This window comes from Cryptomeria japonica, chromosome 9 (assembly GCF_030272615.1).
Source record: "Cryptomeria japonica chromosome 9, Sugi_1.0, whole genome shotgun sequence".
Taxonomy (NCBI): domain Eukaryota; kingdom Viridiplantae; phylum Streptophyta; class Pinopsida; order Cupressales; family Cupressaceae; genus Cryptomeria; species Cryptomeria japonica.
Genome location: NC_081413.1, coordinates 345,892,292 through 345,913,555, shown reverse-complemented (window position 1 = coordinate 345,913,555; position 21,264 = coordinate 345,892,292).

The following is a 21,264-nucleotide window of genomic DNA, read 5'->3' as shown; positions in this document are numbered from 1 at the left end:
AATCAACATATTGCCTTTCAAAACCATTTCTCTAGCCTCCTCGACAGTGATCTGCACACCCCCAAGCTTTGTTTCTTTAAAGGTCTGACCAATGATTTCCTCATGCTTTGACTCATGCACCCATGAGATTCATTTGTTTCCACTCTTCAAATTCCTTCATTTTTTTTTAACAAGAAATATTTAAACTCTAGAGCATGTATGAATTTATCATCATCTATGAACCTCATAGACAATGCCACCCTCTCATCAACAATGGCCACAGGCTCAACTCCATTTTTCACTTGGGATTCATAGCCATGTATCTCTTCTTATTTTGGTGGGATAACCTCTGACTAATCTTCTACTTCTTCTCCTCTTAGGGCTCTTAATGCACTAGCAACTTCATCAGTATCTCCCTCCCCTTCTGATTTATCATATGGTACAAGGGAATCCAGATCATTTATCTTGTGTTTCTTGGTAGAAGGGGAAATAGGAGAAACCTCCTTTGTAGACTCATCATCTGACAAATCATGTATGACAACCCTTTGGGGTTTCTTTGGTGGAATAGTGGCATGTTTTGGTGGAGATACACCACCTATTGATTTACCATATATCCTTTCAAAGTTGTTCAAACACACTTGATCCTCTTTAACTCATCAACTTCTTCATTATAGATCCCGCGAAGAGTAAGATCAATTTTCTTCTTTTCTTCTTCTAACTTTTCTACAATATGCCATTTTTTCCTCCTCTGCATGATCTCTCAATATGAAGTACAATTTATAACCAAATCCTCTTCTATCAGTACCTCATGTGAAACTGACTTGACAATGGAACCATTGTAATTCTCAAGATCACACTTACTTTCTTTACCAAACTTTAACAAATAATTAGTTTTAAAATAATTTTGCACTTTCTAACATATTGGAACCAATGGAAAAATCTGCAAATGTGACATGGTAAGGCATGAGCATCCCTTTTCTCCTTGGTGAAATCACTTCTTTCTCTAGCCACAACATTTTCCATACAAATTATAGGAAATCAAGTTTGTTTGATACAAACATGGGAAATAAATGAGGTGTTTGGGGGCCTCCATATACTCAAATGATGGTATTTTCACCCATATAAAACCAATCTGCAAAAATTATGAGTATGACCCTTTTCAGGATCATAGACCAATGGCCTTAACATCCTCCTCAAGTCAGGTGGCAATCTCTCAACGAAGTGGTTAAAACACCAAAGATAGTAACAACAAAAGAGTTATGGAAGACCTTGTAGTTTGCATCTCTACACCTTTTATCCCATAACTAATACCAAAATTGTATTGATAATCTATTCCCCTTGTCATCTAACAATCCCAATTTCATTCTTTGAGTAAAAGCCTTCCTATTTTAGAATAAGATCCAGTAGCACAACAAAGAGTAATGACAAAACTCATTACTTCTCTTCCCCTTCCAAGACACCAATTGCTCATGTATTTTCTTCTTAATCTATGAGCCAAAATCAAATTCAAGGTTCAAATCTGGGTTCTACACCCTTATATCCATGTACATAAGAGATACAAGCATGGTTGCTTTGTCATCTACCCCAATATCTGACATAGGGAGAAATATGTTCTCTAAAAGAAAAGGAGGAAGTCAATCATAGGAAAAAGCTTGCTATTTATAATTATAAGAGGCTTGTTATTTATTCCCCTCCTCCTATAATTCAGCAATTCATCCTTCCTAAATGTCTTATGTAACCTATTAAAATCCATTGTGAATTTCTCAAGGTCAACCTTTGTAAGAGTCTGCTTGTTTAACATAAAACAATCAACAATGACAGATTTTATGATTACCAGTAGAGGGTTCCCACTTGGCATTCTAATTGTTCCAATAACAGGATGATAATTTTCTACCAATAGCTGAATTAGTTCAATATCCACAAAAACATTCAACACAACTAGTTTTGCAATATCATAGATCCAGGGATTTGACATAGGTATCTTCTCATCTATATTCTTGTAAAAATACTAGAATAAATCCCTTCCTGAAATGGAAATTATTGCATCTCTACAACCCTCCATTTTATCTTTAAACATATTCTTAGCACCTGTGTCTATCAAGGATGGTAAAACATCTAACAATGAATTTTGTAGAGGTTGTTGGCAACAATGCAACAAACTGAGAGGGGGGGTGATTTAGTTTGTACAAAAACTTACTACAACTTAAACCACAAATCAGATCTAATAATTAATAGTTAAACCATGAAACAACACCACACCAATGACACACATAGCGCAAATATTTTTGACGTAGAAAAACCCAGTTAAAAGAAAAACCACGGTGGGAACCTACCCACAATGATATAATACCCTGTTAGGAGTAAATGTAAATACTACAATGGGGAATGCACATGCATTTAGCCACATTGCCTAAAGCTCACTGATCAAATGAGAAACCCCAAAAGGATACAACCCTTAGGGAAGGCTCATTGCCTTATAGGAAGTCTCATTGACTTACAAAAGCATTCAGACAACAATCTGGATTACATGAACTGTGAAAATAGCATCTCCATATGCCTTAGTACAGTTTCTGTTAAGTTCACTGTCAAGTCTTCTCTGCAACACACTTCTTCACACAACTTCCCTACTAGTGAATGATTGATACAATATTTGCATATAGTATTTTCTCTGTCAATGATTATTACATTCATTTGTACATGACATCAACCTATATGACAAGGTCAGCTAAACCCTCAACAAAAATAACAAAATAACCTCACATGCTACAACAATGCATGCGGACCAAAACAATATTGGCTAAGACATAGTATGAACCTAAACAATCACCATAAATATGCAACACCTCCAAGAATTATGACTCGATCATCCATAACATGCTACAAAATCAAGAATGTCGCATAACACAAAGAGCATCACCAAACATGGAAAAACTTCAATAACGCGCACAATAATCAATGCAGATTACAGATACACAGAACACAATCTAGAGATATTCACAAGCAATGTGAATTTCATCACAACAACTGCAACAACACGGATTACTATAATCATTATCATCTCACTATCGGAGCTCAAGAGCACCAACATAACTGACTATCAACTTGAAAGATTTGCTTGTGGATTTCCAAATCATGAACCAATCAAATTGAGGACACACATCAACATCCATAATACATCTCACACATCCACAACTAAATATATATCAATTCTAGAGCAATACGAAGCATAAACCATAATACCAAATAACACAAACATCTAAATATCATCCTTAATACCAGATCTCATAACTCAATAAAAACATCATGTGGGCCTCTACAAGTGGGAATGAACCATCTACAGACAACATACCAAAAACCCTTTAATCTGCATAATCTCATCTACAACACATAGGCTAAACCAACTCATTCAATCAAACTACAACATTGGAATACACAAAGGAATATATTGACATCAATAACAACATATCAACCAATCTCAAACAATCTCCCCCTTTGGCATTCATGGAAACATATGAGTGTGAAAAACAATCAATGCAAAGAAAGAAATCAACTCATAACAATCTCCCTCAAAATCACAAGGATCAACTCCCCCTTAGACAAACAACTCAAATACCAAATCTCAAAATACTCTTCTCTCCCACAAAGTTTTTCACATGCTTCTCTCCCCCTTTGACATCAATGAAAAAGGCATAGGAATCAAGATTCTCTTCCTCACAAATCTATACATTTGAACCACTGAATCACCAACACCAACTACTCCCCCTAAGTAGCAACCTCACTTGTCAATCTAGAGCATAAAATATCTCTATGAAGTTCACCGGATTGATGCGATTCCATGCATGTTAGTTCTCATCAGGAGGGGCAATCACCCCTAACTTCTCTCTAAGATACTCAAAAGTATCTTTAGGCAAAGGCTTCATTAAGATGTCCGCAATATGTTCCTTTGTAGATACATACTCTAATATAACTTCTTTCTCATTCACTTTCTCTCTTAAGAAGTGAAACTTGATTAATATATACTTTATTTTGGAATGCAACACCGGATTCTTTAAAATATTGATAGCACTGAATTATCATAGCCTATAACAATAGGCTCATCATAAATAACTCCTATATACTTCAACATTTGCTTCATCTAAATTACCTGAGTATAATTGCTAGCAACAACAATGTATTTAACCTCTGGAGTAGATAAGTAAATAGCATTCTACATCTTACTTGCCCAAGAGACCAACTTCTTACCCAAAAAGAATGCACCACTAGTAGTGCTCTTTTGTTCATCAACATCACCTACCCAATCAACATCAGTAAAATCACTCAAAGTAAAGCCACCATTCTTAGAATACCACAAACCAAAATCAATTGTCCCTTTCAAATATCTGAATATCTTTTTTATACCAGTAGCATGAGATTCCTTAGGATCAACTTGAAATATAGCAACATGACACACAACATTCATTATATCAGGTCTAGTCTAAGCCAAATATAATAATCCACCAAACATAGATCTATATTTAGTTTGATTAGCTTTCACAGAGTCATAATCCTCTGTCAGCTTACATCTAGTCACTGTAGGTGTACCAACTGGTTTAGTGTCCTCAAAACTAAATTTCTTCAACAATTCCTTTACATACTTGGACTGAGATATGAAAAAATCTTTTTCCAATTGAGTAATTTGCAATCCCAAAAAGAATTTCATTTCACCAATCATAGACATCTCAAATTCATTTTGTATCTATTTAGCAAATTTCTTACATAGGCAATCATTTCCTCCAAAGATAATGTCATCAACAAAAACCTCAACAATCAAAATGTTATTCAAATCAATCTTGAAATAAAAATTACTACCAGTAGTACCTTTATTGAATCCAAGTTTCATAAAATACTTATCCAATCTGGCATACCAGGCTCTAGGGGCTTTCTTTAATCCATACAATGCTTTCTTCAACTAGCAAACCATTTATTTTTCATCTGTCAGCTGAAATCAATCTGGTTGCTCAATGTAAACTTCTTCTTCCAACTCACCATTAAGAAAGGCTGATTTGACATCCATATAATAAACCTTAAAATCTTTGTGAGCATCATAGGCAAGAAATAATCTAATAGCTTCAATTATAGCTACTGGAGAAAAAGTCTCCTCATAGTCAATTCCTTCCACCTGCGAATAACCCTTACACACAAGTATAGCTTTATTTCAAACAACTTCTCCCTTTTCATTCAACTTATTCTGAAATACCCATTTAGTTCCAATTACATTTTTATCCTTAGGTCTAGGAACAGGAATCCATGTATCATTTTTCTCAATCTGATTCAATTCTTCTTCCAAAGCTTTAATCCAATTTTCATCTTTACATGCTTCATCAACATTTTTAGGTTCAATCTTAGAAACCAAACAAATTTCTTCAGCAAGTCTTTGTCCTAGTCATCACACCTTTATTCTTATCACCAATAATTTGGTTTTTCAAATGAGTCAACCTTACCTGGGATTTTTATGGTTTTCTTGAATTTCAAGCTCTTGAATTATTTCTTTTGTATTAGCATTTGCACCTTCATTCTCAAGATTTTTCGGAGCAATCTGAACTTGACTTTGGGTTTGCACTTTCTTTTCTTTATCTAAATTGGCATCTTGATCATCAGAATCATATCCACAAGATTTTATCTGTGTCTCACATTACCTTCATCAACCTTCACATTAGTACTTTCAACTATCTTTCTCAATATTTTATTATAACATTGGTAGGCCTTTCTTTTAGTAGAATAACCAAGAAAGATTCCTTCATCACATCTAGCATCAAACTTTCCAAGATCTTCATCTCTTTTGATATAGAATTTACTACAACAAATTCTAAAATATCTAACAGTAGTGGCATGACCAATTCATAGCTCATAAGGAGTCTTACTTTGGCATTTACCCAATTAAGAGTGTATACTACAGTACTCACAACTTCTCTCCAATACACATGCAGAACATTTCCTTCAATCATCATGTTTCTAGAAGCTTCTTGAACTATTCTATTCTTTCTTTCTACAACACCATTTTGTTGTGGTGTCCTAGGGGTAGATAATTGTCTCTTAACTCCATACTTTTCACAATATGTATTAAATTCAATGGAAGTGAATTCTCCACCTCTGTCAAATCTCAAACACTTTAGCTTCAATCCAGTCTCAGTTTCAACTCTAGCCTTGAAAATTTTTAACTTCTTCAATGCTTCAAACTTCTCCCTTAAGAAGGTAACCCACATCATTCTTGAATAATCATCAACCAACAACATGAAATACCTATCACCCTGCAATATTCTCACTCTAGAAGGACCACACACATTAGTATGTACAAGATCCAACAATCCATTAAAATTAACTGTTTGCTTTTATAAGTAACTCTTGTTTGTTTCCCTAATTGAAATTCCTTACATATCAAATTAGAAGGATTTATTAACTTTGGTAGATATCTCATTGCTTGAGTATAACTTATCTTAGCCATGCAATCAAAATTTACATGACGCATCCTTCTATTCCATAACTAACTTTCATCAACCTGAGCAATCAAACAACTTTTACCACTAGCATTCAAGTGAAAGATATGACATTTAATCTTTGTCCCTGATGCAATCTTAGTTTTGGAGCTACTCAAGATCTCACCTTTTCCATTCTTGAATTGCATGTTATATCCCTTATCAACCATCTGACCAACACTCAAGAGATTATTATTTAAACCTTCAACATACAACATATCATCAATATTGTGCTTACCATCAAGGGAAATAGAGCCTCTACCATGGATTACACAAGCTTTTTTATCACCAAATCTTACTATACCATCATCATACTTTTCCAGATTTACAAATTTACCACCTATTATATGATGAGAGAAACCACTATTAATTACCCATTCATCTTTCTCCTCAACTTTAGTAGCTAAATATTCCTCCTCATTAATGCAACTTTTAGAATCTATAGCTACATGATCATCTTCCTTGATAGAAATGAACACAAATTCATCTCCTAAAGTTCCCTTATCCGACTCATCATTTGTCACAATAACACTTATTCTAGTATTTAGGCTTATATGGCTTATATGGCTTCTTAGGATTTCTCTCTCTTTCCAAACACCTTGATGCAAAATGTCCTATCTTATTACATGAAAAAAATTTAAGGGGTAACTTTCCTTCATACTTATCAACACCTTTAGACAATCTTCTACCAATAAGTGCTTCGAGCTCCTCAAGCTCTCTTTCTTCATCTTCCATCTCTTTCTCATATCTGGATACTCTTGTAGAACTTTCTCCCAAATCATATCTTTGCTTCCTGAAAATAGTAGCTTTAAATGTAGTTTCGGTCTTAGGAAGAGTCTGCAAACTCACTTAGCTCAAAATCAGCAAGTTTACCAATCAACATGTCTCTTGTCACATTTGTCACAGTCCAGATCTCATCAATAGTGATAGATTTATGTTTGTAAGAAGGAGGCAAGGATCTCAACACTTTAGAAAAAATCGCATATTCTTCTAATACTCCACCGACACATCCAATTCCACACACAATCTCATTCACTTTGTGCATAAAATAAGTAATGTTCTCATCTTCATTAATCTTCAAGTTCTCATATTTACCCTTCAAACTCTACAACTTAGCAATCTTCACATGACTATAACCTTCATGCAAGGTCTTCAATTTTATCTAGATCTCATGAGCAGTCTCTAAGTCCATCACATTAGTCATCTAAGAATCTAACAAGGCACTCAAGAATGCTTCCTTATCTCTAACATTGTATTTTGCTTCTTTTATCTCATCTGAAGTAGTGGGACCATTCTGAGGAACATTATATACATTCTTAGTAATCTTCCAGTACTCTTCTCCAATGCATCTCAAATGATATTGCATTTAGCTTTTCCAGAGAGTGTAATTAGTTCCATCAAATCTTGGACTATCCTTCTTGAAAGAAAAGGTTGTCATCTCAGATCTCCTAGAGTGGTCAAGCTTCTTTCGAAGGATATAGCTCTGATACCAATTATTGGTAATAATGTAGCAAACTGGGGGGGGTGAATCAGTTTGCACAAAAACTTACTGCAACTTAAACCACAAATCAAATCTAATAATTAATAGTGAAATAATGAAACAACACCACATCAATGGAACACATAACACAAATGATATTTTACATGGAAATCCCAGTTAAGGGAAAAACCATGGTGGGAACCTACCCACAATGATATAATATCATGTTAGGAGTAAATGTAAATATTACAATGGGGAATGCAAATGCATTCAGGCACACTGCCTAGAGCTCATTGCTCAAACAAGAAACCCACAAAGGCTACAACCTCTAGAGAAGGCTCACTTCCTTACAAGAAGTTTCAATAACTTACAAAACATTTAGACAACAATCCGGATTACATGAACTATGAAAATAGCATCTACATGTGCCTAAGTACAATTTTGGTTAAGCTCGTTATCAAATCTTCTCTGCAACACACTTCTTCGCACAACTTTGCACAACTTCCTTGTTACTAAATGGTTGATACAATATTCACACATAGCATATTCTCTCTCAATGATTATTACATTCATTTGTACATGACATCATCCTATATTACAAGGTTGGCTAGACCCTCAACACAAATAACAAAATAATAACCTCACACACTACAACAATATTGGCCAAGACATAGTTTGGACCTAAACAATCACCACAAATATGCAACACCTCCAAGAATTACGCCTCAATCATCTGCAAAATACTAAAACATCAAGAATGTCACATAACATGAAGAACATCACCAGACATGGAAAATCTTCAATAACACACACAATAATCAATGCAGACCACTAATACGCATAGAAAATGGTCTAGAGATATTCACAAGTAATGTGAATTGTATCACAACAACTGCAACAACATGGATTACTAGAATCATCATCGTCTCACTATCAGAGCTCAAGAACACCAACATAATTGGCTGTCAACCTGAAAGATTTTCTTGTGTATTTCCAAATCATGAACCAATCAAACTGAGGACACACATCAATGTCCATATTACATCCCAAACATCTGTAACTAAATATATAGCAATTCTGGAGCAATACAGAGAATAAACCAGAATACCAAATAACAAGAACAACTAAATATCATCCTTAATAATGGTACTCATAACTAGATAAAAACATCATCTAGACCTCTGCAAATGGGAATGAACCATCTACATATAACATACTAGAAACCCTTTAATCTACATCAGCTCATCTGCAACACACATGAAAAACCAACTCATTCAATCAAACTGTAACATTGGAATACATAGAAGAATATGTTGACATCAATGACAACATATCTACTAATCTCAAATAGAGGTCTCTTAGTTGGGTTTACTATTCTAGGTGTCTTTTCTGAACCCCCTTCCCTTCTGTAACTCTCTCCTTCCTCAGGTTCTTCCTTTCTTTTAGGCATTTTAACCATTTTTTTACACTGAAAAATTCAAATACTTCTACAAATGTGGTAGCTGAGGAGGAAATTGAGTACTTACTTGTAGCTATCGTAGAGGATTCTGATCCATATCCTTTCATCACAGAGTCCCTTTCGCATGGTTCTTCATCTTAGAATGAAAATTTTGAGATAAAAACCAGTCATTTATGGTGACCCTTGAAGTCCTTTTAGTATTAAATTTGTGCATGCCATTAAGAACTTCATCACTCTTTTCAAAATATTGCTGACATCATACTCAATTTTCCTTGGCTAATCATTTTCACCACATCGTGACCTTATTTTATTATCTTTATTTCATTGTTGCGAAACAACGATTTCATTTATCACTATATCATAATACAAGTTTCTACTATTTACATTATTCAAGCAAAATAGAAATAATTTTTTTAATCATAGCTAAATCACATGCCCTTCAATTACTTGGTGCCTCTGTTTACCGAAATAGTGATAATATCATATATTCTCAAATAATTGTTATATCACTATATCTTTTTTTATTATAGAACATCCTTTGCGATATATTGATGTCATGTGATTTTAAATTATTCTTATTGCTATTTTGTTGATCTTTTAATTCAATGAAATATGAACCCCATGAAATGGCGATATCAATTCATAAACTTTGTTTCCTCTTGTCGCTATTTCACTGGGTACTCAATATGATGGAGCATGAGCCTCGTGAAATGGTGAAACTTGCATAAGCTCTATTTCCTTTTCGTTGTTTCATGAGATTCCCAATTTAGCAAGGTTTGGGTTTTGCAAAATGGAGATACTCAAACATGCTTCACTTCTCTTTTTTCTATTTTTCTAAGTGTTTTGGGTAACATACTTTTGTCCTTGTGAAATAGCGATAATAATGTATTTTTAATTTCTTGGTTGCTATTTCATGACATGTTAAGTGTAATATAGAATTGCCCTCGCGAAATGGTGAAACCTGAGGATTTTGCTTCATGATGGCCCCATACAATGGTAAGCAGGTATTTTAGGATAAATGGTGTAATATGTGGATATTCTAGCTTAACAAATAAATTTTTATGATTTTTTTGTATGTGGTATGCTCACAATTTGTTGTTTAATTGATTTGTTTAGGATTTTAGGCTAGAAAACACATTGATTTACCTATACTTTCATGACTCAGTTTACGCATAGGTATAATTGTACTTTTCTTAGGATAGTAGTAAGAGAATAAATAGGCAATTTTTTTTATTTTGTAGGCTCCAACAAGCTATACTCTGAAGACTGTCATGCTCCCTATGCCATTTTGAAGATTTGCGTTTTGAACTTTTTGTATTCTTGTAGTCTGCCTTTGATTTGTTTCTAGTAGTACCTCTAGAAGTCACTATCTTTTTCTTTCCCTTTTTCCTTTCCATCTGGGTGAATGGTGGGTCATCCTTCACCTTTGACTCCTCGTAGTATCTATTTTATTTACCAATATTCTTTGGGCTTCCTATCCCTATTTTCTTTGGAGAACTATTTCTCTCCCTATGAATTGGAGATTTCTTATTGCTATCAACTAAAATAGATGATTTTCCATTGAACATGTTCATCCTTTGGTCTCCAAAAGTAGACAAAACTATTTGAGGAGATAGGGAATCATAATCATCACTATGACCAACCCCCACATCCTTAGATTTCATAAGATCCTCTATTTACCCCTCATGTGAGCCATTCTCAGTAGCCTCACTTTTTTCATCCTTAGGCCAGGAATTAGTTCATAGGCTATCCCCCAATAAAGAGGTCCCAATCAAGTTCCCCTCAAGAAGGAGAAGATCCTCCACATTCAATCCCCTTGGGGCTTGTTCCCCTTCTTTGCATTCATGAGAGATATTCCCCTTAATATTATCATCTCCCTTATGAACAAAAGGGATATCCCCTTCAGCAACAAACTCTTCTGATGTGTTCTTTGAAGTTGAACCTGGTAGCTTAGGTAACATTTCCCCTTCCCTATATTTTACTTTCCAAAATTTCTTATTGCCTTCTCCATTCCTCTCAACTTTGTGCTGGAGTTTGGAAGGATATTTTTTAGCCTAGTGGCTAGATTTACACACAAACAATAGATTCTTAAATTCCACAATCTTCTCCCATGTGCCAAGCTAGGAAACTATATCAATATATGTGGGAATATCCTTGGATTTAAGGATTCCAACAAAAATTCTAGCATAAACTAGCCTTTTCCTTGCTATTATCATAGGATCAATACATAGGAGCTCCCCAAAGGAACTACCAATGCCCTTAAAAAAATCCTCATTCTAGTACTCTATAGGTAATCCAAGTAGGTAAACCCATACTAGTACAAATTCAAACACAGAATCAAAAAGATCCAACTTCGGAGACCATTTCTTTAAAGCCAAGGAGGCTTTGCCAATAACCTATGGTGCCCTGTATAAAATGGTAGACAAATCCTCCTCATAGGAAAACCCAAAGGAGAAGAATCCTTTTGGTAAAGAAGAGACCTCCACCTGACCTTTAGGACTCTATGTTAGGTCTAGGATCCATAAATTTGCCTGCTAAGGATGAACCCTTCAGAGAAATATTATGATCAATCATTGAATCTAGAACAACGATAACAAACTTACCAGACTTTGGATTTGAAATATTGCTAATTGGAGAAAGGGATGATTTACTAGTAGGCTTCACCCCAAAAAGTGAAACCCATGGTTTATGATTCAACCCAATTCTAGTCTTGGAACTAGGCAAACCCTTTTTTGACTCGACATGCGTACATGGGCCCCTAAGAATCTGATCTGTAATATTTTCTTCCACCTAACGGGGAGTACCAAAGCTTGGAAATCCATCAAGATCCACATGAACCCCCTTAGTCCCGTTAGAATTACCTCCTACCTCAAATTTTGAGTCTTTTTGTCCTTCCTCTAATCCCAATCCATCTTCTACAACCTCCATAATCGATCCAAAAATTCCCTCCTTGCTTGAAGTAAAATTGAAATCTCCTTTTCTAATACTCCTATTGCCCATCTCCTCCAGAATAAATTTTGGTATTTTGGATATGTTGATATGGTTTTGTCATTGATGTCAACACCTATCATCACTTGTCAACACTTATCAACACTTGGAGATCCTTGGTTATGTTCACCGGCAAGTCAGAGACTTATGCACAGTCACCAATTTTGGTTCACCGACAGGTTATATTGTTCACTGACACTTGGAATGACTTGGAGACTACTTGGTTATGATGAAGATATTATTTGATTACTTGGTTTTGGCGATTAGGTTATTGGACTATTTGGGTTTGCATATTTTTTGTTACTGACAAATAGGTCTAGGATATGCACCGACAGACACATCTATTTCAAATCAGCACAACATGTCATGGAGATGAACTATTATTATTGTAAATGCATTGAGCCAACATCATGCATCACATTATGATTTATTTGTAATTGATTTTATTGTAATATCTTTTAGTAAGCCGACCTATTCAATTGGTCCTAGGTTATGGTATAAATGTAAGATCTCATTTGTGAGATTAAAACATGATTGGAAAAAGAATTGTAATAAGGTATATGCAAAAATAAGCAGAGCTATACACACAGACATCATTTGAAGGTTAAAGGAAGGTTTTTGTGAAGGAAATCAGAACTAAAGTGGTACTAAATCCAACATATGAAGATGCTATTTTATGCAGTACATTATCATTGGATTTAACCATCCAATTGTAGTCAGCGTGACTCTCATTTTGTGATTGAGCAGTGAGCTCTAGCCAGCTGGCCTTTCTGCATGTGCAGAATCCATATTGTACACACATACTATCTAGAGTAGTATCATTTGATTGTGGGTAAGGCTTCCCACCATGGTTTTTCCCCTTATAGGGTTTCCACGTACAAATATTTGTGTTATGTGTTGTGGATGTTGTTGTCTTTCTGTTTCATGCATTAATCTTTACTGGTACTGCAATTAACTGATAAAACTATCTACCCACATAAAGTTTGGTTTACCGGCATTATGCATTAAGTTTTGGTTAAGTTAATTTTGGTTGAATTTATTGGACAAATGATTCACACCCCCCCCCTCTTAGTTGTCTCTGAGACCTAACAATTGGTATCAGAGCCTAGTCCTCTTTTTGCAGAAGTTTAACAGCTTGAGGAGATCCAATGTCTTCTAACTACTTCAAGAAGGACAGTCTGAAAATTGATGGAACTAACTATGGCATTTGGAAGATCAGGATGGAGACACATTTGAATTTCATTGGAAAGGACATATGGGATGTTACAAAGAATGGCTATACTGCTCCTACTCAAGGTCAACCTAATCCACCTAACTTAGCTAAAGATGAGGAAAATGATTGCAAAGCAAGAGAAACACTTTTGAGCAGATTGTTAGATCAGCAAGTCATGGGATTGTTAGACAGATCTACTGCTAAAGCTTATTGGGAAAAACTAGAAACATTGAATGAAAGAGATTCCCCAGTCAAAATTATAAAACTTGAATGCTTCTGGGTCAAGTATGAAAGTTTGAAAATAGAAGAAGATGAAAGAATTTATGCTTTTATGGAAAGAGTAAATGAAATTATTTTAGGTATACAATGTTGTGGAGGAACCTTAAGTGAAGATGAGATTGTTTCTAAAGTTTTAAGAGCTTTGCCACCAGCATATAAAATGAAAGTTACTACTATAAATGAATTGAGATCAATGCCTAATGCATCAGTATCTAGAGACACCTTGGTTGGAAAACTTTCAGCTTTTGAACTTCAGGAATTTGGTCCTGTTACTACTATTAAGATAGATCTAGCTTTCAAGGTATCATCATCATCTGATAAATCTGATTGGAAAGCCTTCTATGCAAGAGAACTTGAAGAAAGCTAGAGAGAAAATGAAGAACTTGAAGAACTTGAAGCACTAATTGCAAGGAAAATGCCTAAAGGTCCAATTGGAAGTAAGTATGAAGGTAAAGCACCCTTTAAATGTTTTAACTATAATAAGATTAGTCACATGGCTTCTAGATGTCCTGATCGACATGCAAGATTAAGAGAATAAGCTAAGAGAACATATAAGCCTAACCCTGATTATCAGAAATACAAGTTTAAGAAGAATAGAGACAAATCTTGTTATTATGCTGATGAAGGAATTACTAATGATTCTGATGAGGATCTAGTAGACAATGGATGGGATTTTGTTGCTATAACAAAAGATCAGTTGACACCTACTGTTCAACCGGTAGAGCAGGCCTTGACAGCTAAAGTTTAAATAAGGATGATGGATTATTGATTCAGGATGTTCACATCACATGACTAGTGATAAGAGTAAATTCTTAACCTTTCAGGATTACAATGAAGGTTTAGTAAGATTTGGAGATGATAAAGCTTGTTTGATCAAAGGAAAAGGCACTATATCTTTTGATGGTAAGAACAATACTGATCATGTTTACTATGTTGAAGGTTTGAAGCATAATATTTTGAGTGTTGGTCAATTAGTTGAGAAAGGATTTCAGTTACAATTCAAGAATGGTAAATGCAAAATCTTAAACAAAATTGGTTTGGAAATTGCCACCGGTAATCAGACTAGAGGTAATATCTTTCATTTGAACAACAATGAGAAAGCATGTTTGATTGAACATATTGATGAAAGTTGGTTATGGCATAAGAGTCTGTCATGTAAATTTTGAATGCATTATGAAAATCAGTACACCTAAAGTAGTAAGAGATTTACCTAAGATTGTTAAACCCCACAATTCGGTATGTAAGGAATGTCAATTTGGAAAGCAAGTTAAAGCAACTTTCAAGAGTATTCCAGAGAAGTCTAACAATGTTCTTGATTTAATTCATACTAATTTATGTCGTCCAACAAGAACTAGAAGTATACAAGGAGATAGGTATTTTATGCTAATCATTGATGACTATTCTAGAATGTGTTGGGTTACTTTTCTCAGGGAAAAATCTGAAGCATTTGGGAAATTCAAACTATTCAAGGTTATGGTAGAAATGAAACTGGCAAGAAAATCAAATGTTTAAGATCAGATCAAGTAAGGAATTTACTACATTTTGTGAAGTGAATGGGATCAGAAGATAGTGATTAGCACCTCAGACACCCTAGCAGAATGGAGTTGTGGAAAGGAAAAATAGAACTATCTTGGATGCAGCCAGAAGTATGATATCAGAAGAAAATATACCTCATATATACTATAGAGAAGCAGTCAATACAACAATTTATACATTCAATAGAGTTCACATCAGAGGTGAAACCGGTAAGACCCCTCATGAACTAAGATTTGGTAATACTCCTACTCTTAAATATTTCAGAATATTTGGAAGTAAATGCTATATTAGAAGAGATGAGTATATTGGCAAATTTGATCCTAGAAGTGATGAAGGAATATTTCTTGGTTATTCATCTAAGAGAAAGACATATAGATGTTTTAACAAGAGATTACAGAAAATTGTTGAAAGTGCAAATGTGAAGATTGATGAACAGTTTAGAGGAAATTCAAGGTACATAGACTCTGAGCTAGCAATAGAGATAATCACAAATGAACCTACTATGAATACACTGGTATAGAATGGTGATCCAGTTACACCGACATCATCTGAGGATTCAACAGTCACTGAAGAACAACAACAAGTAAAAACACCCCGGTATGTAAGATTGAATCATTCTGAAGATTAGATAATTGGAAACAAATTTCAAGGAGTTATGACTAGAGGAAGATTGGAAAATGAAGAGGTATGTCTTATTTCTCAAATTGAACCTACATCAATTAATGAGGCATGTGAAGATAAATATTGGATTAAAGCTATGGAAGATGAATTGGAACAAATTGAAATGAATAGCACTTGGTCATTAGTTCCCCGACCTAAAGACAAAAATATAATTGGAACTAAATGGGTTTTTAGAAATAAACTTAATGAAGATGGTAAGGTAATCAGAAACAAAGCAAGATTAGTGTGTAAGGGATATTCACAGAAAGAAGGAATTGATTACAATGAAACCTTTGCACCGGTAGCTAGAATTGAGGCAATCAAACTTTTATTGGCTTTTGCAGCACACAAGAACTATAAAGTATATCAAATGGATGTTAAATGTGCATCTCTGAATGAAGCTCTTGAAGAAGAATTTTATATTGAACAACCTGATGGATTTTCTTTGACAGATAACAAAGACATGGTTTACAGGTTAAGGAAAGCTTTATATGGTCTAAAACAAGCTCCCAGAGCTTGGTATGCTTGATTGGACAAATATCTTTTAAAGCTTGGATACACTAAAGGTAATGTTGACAGCAATCTATACTGCAAAGTGACTAATGATGACATCTTGGTTATTGAATTTTTTGTTGATGATATAATCTTTGGAGGAGAAGATGGATTGTGGTAAGACTTTTCTAACAAAATGCAACAAGAATTTGAAATGTCTATGATTGGAGAGATAAAATTCTTTTTAGGATTGTAGATTTCACAGACTGATAAAGGTAAATTCCTATGTCAATCTAAGTACTTGAAGGAATTACTAAAGAAATTTGGCATGGAAAATTGTAAACCGGTAAGCACACCTATGACTATAACTGATAAATTATCTTTGAAGGATGAATCAACACCTGTTAATCTGACTAGATACAAGTCTATGATAGGAGGTTTACTGTATTTGACACAAACAAGACCTGATATTATGAATGCAGTATGTATTGTTTCAAGATTTCAGAGTAATCCTAAAGAAAATCATGAATTAGCAGTGAAAAGGATTTTCTGGTACCTACAAGGCACTACAAATCTTGGTTTATGGTATACTAGAGATGAAAATTTTGAGTTATGTGCATACACTGATGCTAATTGGGTAGGAGATGTGGATGATAGAAAAAGCACCACCGGCAGAGCATTTTTTCTTGGTAGTAGACTAATTTCATGGTTGAGCAAGAAACAGAGTTGTACAAGTCTATCAACAACAGAATCAGAATATGTTGCAGTAGCAACTAATTGTACACAGGTATTATGGATCAAACAAATGTTCAAGGTGTAGAGTCCTAAAATTGTGACACTTGCAATTTCGACTGCATTTCGGTCTTCATGATGGTGACGCAACACGCAACCTAAATGGAGACCCCGAAACATGATTATGACACTGAAAACTGCATTTTCTTGCACCCTGGCCTGAACCTCCTTTGCACCCTGCTGTCTCGGGAGGTGGGACCAGAGCGCCCAGCGCCCTGGTCCTTCAGGACCCCCAGGACCATGGTGCCCAGTGCCCTGGTCCCTGGCCCTATTTTGGGCCCGGTCTCTTTTGGACTTCGGGTCTTTATGTTTGCAAATTGGAAAATTATCTTTCCTGGTCAGCCTAAGGTTGGGAAAATCAGTCTATCAGCCCTAATTGACAAGTATATAAACTACATTTTCCTCTTTCATTCGATATGATGGAAAAGGCGTGTAAACTATACTCAAGCATTCAAGCATTCAAGCATTCCTTCAAGTAATTGATCATTTCAAGTCTCCATTCAAGGCTAAGTGTTGCATTCAAGACAAGGATTCAACCATTGAAGAGGAGATCACTTACAACACATTACATGCTACAACATACAACATACAACAAACAACAACATCTATACCTTCGCACATAAGGATACAAACATCCTTACAACAAGGTATTAGTACTTGTTTTACATTACATTTACAACAATTTCTCATTTCTTGGTTAATTCCAAAACTAGGGTTTGACCTAAAGGCAAACCCCTAATCCCTAACCCCCCAATTGTCTTCACTTTTCTATGTGTAGGTTGCAGGTACGCGGCTGAAATTGAAGATCTGGAATCCTTGTGCAGAGACGAACAGATCCCCCTTCGTTTCGCGGATTTTTTGGAGGACCGTGTGCACGTCGGGCGCCATCGTCCTGTCAACTTTTGCTCAAATTTGCAGGACAGTGCTGTATCGACATTTTACTGCTAATTCCAGGTCCATAGCTTCATCCTATATCCCTATCTTAGTTTATAAGTGAATCTTTCTCACTTTCTATGCATTCCTAGCTTAATTCTTCTATCAACATTCTTTACAAAAGAGGGTAGCCTTGCTTTCTTAACCCTTGAAACACATTTAGCATCCAATCTTGCATTGTGTGGGATTGGATCTTGTGGGTTTAAACCCCTCTTTTGATTGTAAAGTCTCTTCCCTAAGTGAAAACCATCAACCCTAGAGACTCTCCCTTCTCTCTCCTTGGAGTTGGAAGAGGGGAGAGCAACTAGGGTTCGATCGCGATTTTCCTCTTTACATTTTGGTGAACTCGACATGAACATCCTTTCTGATTATTCATAGTTAGATCTGAAAATTGGATTCCTTGATTACATTTCCATGTTTGATCTTTTGCAAAATTTTAGAGGTTAATTGCATAAAAACCCTAAATTTTCTTTTTAAGTAATTAAACTTGTGAAATGTTTAATTGTTAATGCTTGTTTCAGATCTGCCCTTCTATTACAAATTATCAATTCATATTTGTGCTTTAATTTTGAAAATTAAGTGGTTAAGTGTCAAAACCCTAATTTTTGAAACCCTCTTGATTCAACCTTTGTCCGACAATTTCACTGATCAAAACATTTCCAAATCAGCTATAACTTTGGATTCCGCAATAAAATCACAATATCTTTCATCCCTGAAAATTTGGAAAAAAGTTGTGAGGACCGTGTGCACTCCGAGCGCCATCGTCCCCAACATTTTTTTTGAAATTTCGGGAGCGAGATCTTACTGTATTTTTCTGCTAAAATCCAGAATTTTGGCTGATTTTATCAATTTTAACACCTTCAAAATTACAGTCAAAGTTGGTCTAGCGATTGCTTTGATTGAGGCTTCTAATCATTCAAAAATTGTTGAAATTGAAATTTGTGTCAAAATTGTGTTTCTTACAGTCCTAAATCTGAAAAGTGTGTTATCATTCATTCGAAATTTCAGTGCTTTATTCAAATTCTTGCAATTTGTGACTTTTGAAATTAAGTGCTTAATTACAACAACTTTGATTTCTGCTTTCAAAATTGAATTTTGCATGAAATTGAGTCAATTTTCAAATTTCAAAACTTGCATTGCTTTTGGTATTCCCTCTAAAATCATAAAATTCAAAATTTCAGTTTCCCTCTCTTTTTCAAAATTCAAATTTTGCATTTTTCAACAATCTTGGTAGGGTTCAATTTTGAGATTGCAACTTTAATTTGGCCTATCTACAGATCGTAAAATCACTCAATTTTTTCAGGTTAGCTGTAAAATCATCATAACTTTCATCCCTGCAAATTTCGAAAAAAGTTGCGAGGACCGTGTGCACTCCGAGCACCACGGTCCCGGACATTTTTTTCAAAATTTCGGGAGATTGTCCTGATTGTATTTAACAGCTTAAATCTGGAAGATTGGCTGGTTTTACTAAAATTTGCTACCTTTAAAATTCAAAATCTTCTCTCTTTCTTTAGTGCATGAGTTTTACAACAATAAGCCCCACTTACACTATTCCCGTTAGACGAAGCCTTAGAATTAAGTCCTTCCAAGGTTTAATTACTGAGGAGATGGAACCTAATTTGAATGGCCTTTTTAACGAGGACATGGGTAATTCCTCTAATCCTCTTAATGATGAAGAAGCTCTCCATGAGGTTTCTGTAGAACAACTTTCAAAATTGGATAACCAATTTGACGATTTTCGACAATGGATGTCTCAAGAATACCCTGATAGTCAAGCTCTTCCTTTAATTGAGGGTCTAAAACATATGCTTCAAAGTGATAAGAATGGAATTGATATTTTGCGTGGTATTGCACACATTGTGGATTCAAATGTGATGCCTATGAAAATTTGTGCCGAAACCTTAGGTTATACACAACCTCCTACTCAAGACAATCATTCTATTCCTTTGACGACTTCTATTGCTAGCATACCTACTTTTACATCAAACATAATGACTACTTCAATACAAGACATTCCTCCTATGATCACTAGTCATGGGGGAATCCCTCTTCTTCAATTAACCCTCTTCCTTCAATCAATCCAACTTCTTCATTCATTCCTTCAATGAGTGTGCCTATTATATCACCACAAATGAACATGACGCAAGGGGGCAATTCATTTAACCATTCCATTCCTCCTTGTAGTGTTCCTCCTTTCCAATCATCTCCTATGACTAACTATCATAGTGTCCCACCACCTTACTCTCTACCTTCTTTCAATAACATAACACCTCCATCACAATCTAACACGTCTAATATGAACTCTTCGACTGAAGCGACCATTAACAATCTTGCACAAACTGTCTCTTCTTTACAGCAACAAATTGCCTCTATGAATCAATCTAAGTTTAGTGTGCCCACATTTGATGTTGCGAGCCCACTTTCTCTTGATATTGTTCGAGCTATTCCCCCTAAACATGTTGAAATTATGCATTTGGAGCTTTATAATGGTAAGGGTGATCCTCTAACACATGTTAAGACCTTTCAAACAATATGTACTGATTTTGCTTATGACCAAAGGCTGCTTGCAAAATTGTTTACTAGAACATTAAGAGACAAAGCCCTACAATGTTATTGCTCGTTGCCTTCCTATTCTATTACTTCTTTCGAACAACTTGCAAATGCTTTCATTCAACAATTTCAAAACAATATAAGTCCTAAAGTTACTTTGATTGATTTAATGCATTGTAAACAAGGTGTTAAAGAAAAAGTGACTGATTTCATTGGTAGATATAAGCATTTGTATGCTCAAATTTCCTTTCCAGTGCCTGACAATGATATTCAAATAATCTTTATTTCTAATTTACAAAAAGATATTCGAGACAAACTCCTATTTTCTGAGTTTACTTCTTTCCAACAGTTGTGCGCAACTCTTCACAATTATCAACTGACTGTGAGTCAA